Consider the following 2,760-nt stretch of genomic DNA (forward strand, 5'->3'; position numbering starts at 1 on the left):
CACTCTAGCCCTTCCATAGCACTTTGGTTCCAGAATGTGGTGGCGTAACTTAGCTCATCCTAGGTGAGCTGGATAGGCTGGTGGAAAAGAGGATAAGAAATTGTTTTAAAAAACATGGGTTATCCAGCCACCTAGGAACCTCACCATTTGTTGATTTAAGAATTCTTCACTGACGACAAACATGTACACAGAGTAGGACGTCCAGTGCTCTGATTCTTGTGAAATATCTCAAGGAGAATTATTAGGTTATACCAAAACTATGAATGATAAGTAGATTCAGCCTTAATGATAGTGAGGACCTTTGTCTGGTGTTCTGCTCTGCACACCTGTTTGGTTACTGGTGATCAAAGCTCTTCTTTAATAGCATGTTTAACAAATTCATAGTGCTCTTCCAAAGAATCTTTCTGTCGCATCTATTCATATAACTGAAATCACATCCATATCAAACCAAAAAATCTATTAAGATACTTTTTTATGCCTCATCAATATAAAATATATTTATAACATTGCTGCACTCTGATTTTTAGATGTAAATACTTGTTCAACCAGTGATCTATAGATATTTAGAAGTGCCAGACTTGAGCAATATAACTGCTAATGATACAAGTTTCTAGGAACTTTAACTTGCTGCATTTTTCTCCTCTTTAACATATTTATTCACCTTAATCTAATATAGAGAGAATGATTTAGATGTTAGTTAACATTATATCCTGGCCATGGAAGTGGTCAATAGATATTATTTATGATCCTGCTCAAGTATTACTCAGATTTTCACAGATGATTAGAAGCATAATGGACAATTATTGTCATAGGACATATTAGTTTCAAGAGAGAACAGCATCAAGATGCTGCTTATCCCAGTTAGGAAAGAAACTCAATATCAGAGTGGTGAGAGATGCTGTCAACTTACTTCATGAGCAGAAAAGTAGAAATACATAGTTGCAAGCAAATTATATAAAAAAAACAATATCACACAAATCTTTCAAGTTGATAAATAATATCTGAGTTGCACTTCTATTTATATTCTTAGGTATTTAAAGCCTTATGTATGATTGTGCATGCCACGTTTCCTTCTCCTATGTTATTCTGAAGGAAATGATTTTACAATGTATTATTTTAAGCACAATGTTGCAAAAGAACAAAAAAATGAGTTAAAAAACTTGTGTACACGTGAAAATCTGGTGATGAGATCCTAAGCTATTTTCCTATAGAGATTGTTCATTATATTGAGGAACTATTATATTTTAGATTAGACCTAAATACCATAGAGTAGGACTAGAGTTAGTAATTTATGGAGGATTGCTAAGTTCATTTATCCATTGGAATATAGAAGTTCCTTGAAATGTGTCTCTTGATTTATGTTGATATTAGTCATAAAAGTTTGGAATACATTCTCAAAGGTAGAAATTCAGTATGTAATAAAGATTTGCTAAGAAGGCCTGAAAGCATGTTGTACTAGATTACTATTCAGTATTTTTATATGATTAGTGCCTTTGGCATTTTTTGGTGATGGATATGATATACAACATGAATCATTAACAATTGCCTTGAGCAGTTGCGTACGAACAAGGTGATAAATTACATGTGACTTAGTTACTTCATACATGTAAGCGGGAATGCTGTAAGTTGCAAGTGCAGTCAGTACCTTTGAATGGGAACATGGTAAACAGGATGTACTGTTCGTTGTGGGGGACATTTGTCAAGATACTGTATCGAAAAGAATTGATTTTTGAATTAAGGGGACCTAAGCATAATGTATTATTATTAGGGTATGCAAACAATTCTTCCATCTCTTTATACAATTCTTGTTTTTAAGTACTTTATTTATTTATTTAGTTTTTCTTCTTTTTTTCTACAAGGGAACTTGATTGGTATTTATTTGTAGACTGAAAGTTTATGTCATCTGTTGCTCACTTTTATATATTTATTCAGCTGATTGCATTTGGTTGATTAGTCGAACCTCCTGGCTGTGTGCTTGAATATCTCATTAAATACTGATGATATAAGATATTTGTTGAAGTATTGAATCAGTAATTTTTTCTCCTAACTTTTTACAATATGACAAGACTATGATGCTTCCATTTCTAATCTTTCATTTGCATAGAAACAGCTGGATCTTTTGATTTTACAGTAAAAGATTAAAAAAGACTTTAAAAGGACTTTTTTTTTTTTTTTTTTTTTTTTTTTTTTTTTTTTCATGTCCTACAAATGTAGTCATGAATGGTATTTTGTGGCACTTCTGAGCTGATATATTTTTCAAGGTTGTTGACTAGTCAGGTTCAATGAGCAACTGATAAAGTTGCAGACACCATTTTGACGAAATTCAAGACCCAGTGTATGAAAATAAGCTGACTGTCTGGCCTTTTCCTCTTCTATTCATTATTATCCTGCACCTCAACTTCCTCTTTTTTGTCTTATTCTTCATCTTCTTCTTTTTCTCCATGTTCTCTGCATCCTCTTTCTCCTTTTTTCAGGTATTGTTATTGAAAAAATGTTGGGATGACATGGTTGATTTTCTTCCCTCACCAAAGACCACAACATAATGCAAATCATAACAAGCTATGTATTAAGCTTTGCAAATGAAATGATTCTCATCTGTACTATGATACAATGATATTAATGATGCATCTCAGATTAGTTTAATTAGATTTTTACTCCTTTTTATCACTATTGGTAGTGCAAGTTTTATGATCATATATATTATTGTCCGGATTATGATAATTTTAAGATGGTTCATGTTTTGTGGGCTTTACAAGGCAG

This window comes from Penaeus vannamei, chromosome 28, assembly GCF_042767895.1.
Source record: "Penaeus vannamei isolate JL-2024 chromosome 28, ASM4276789v1, whole genome shotgun sequence".
Classification (NCBI taxonomy): Eukaryota; Metazoa; Arthropoda; class Malacostraca; order Decapoda; family Penaeidae; genus Penaeus; species Penaeus vannamei.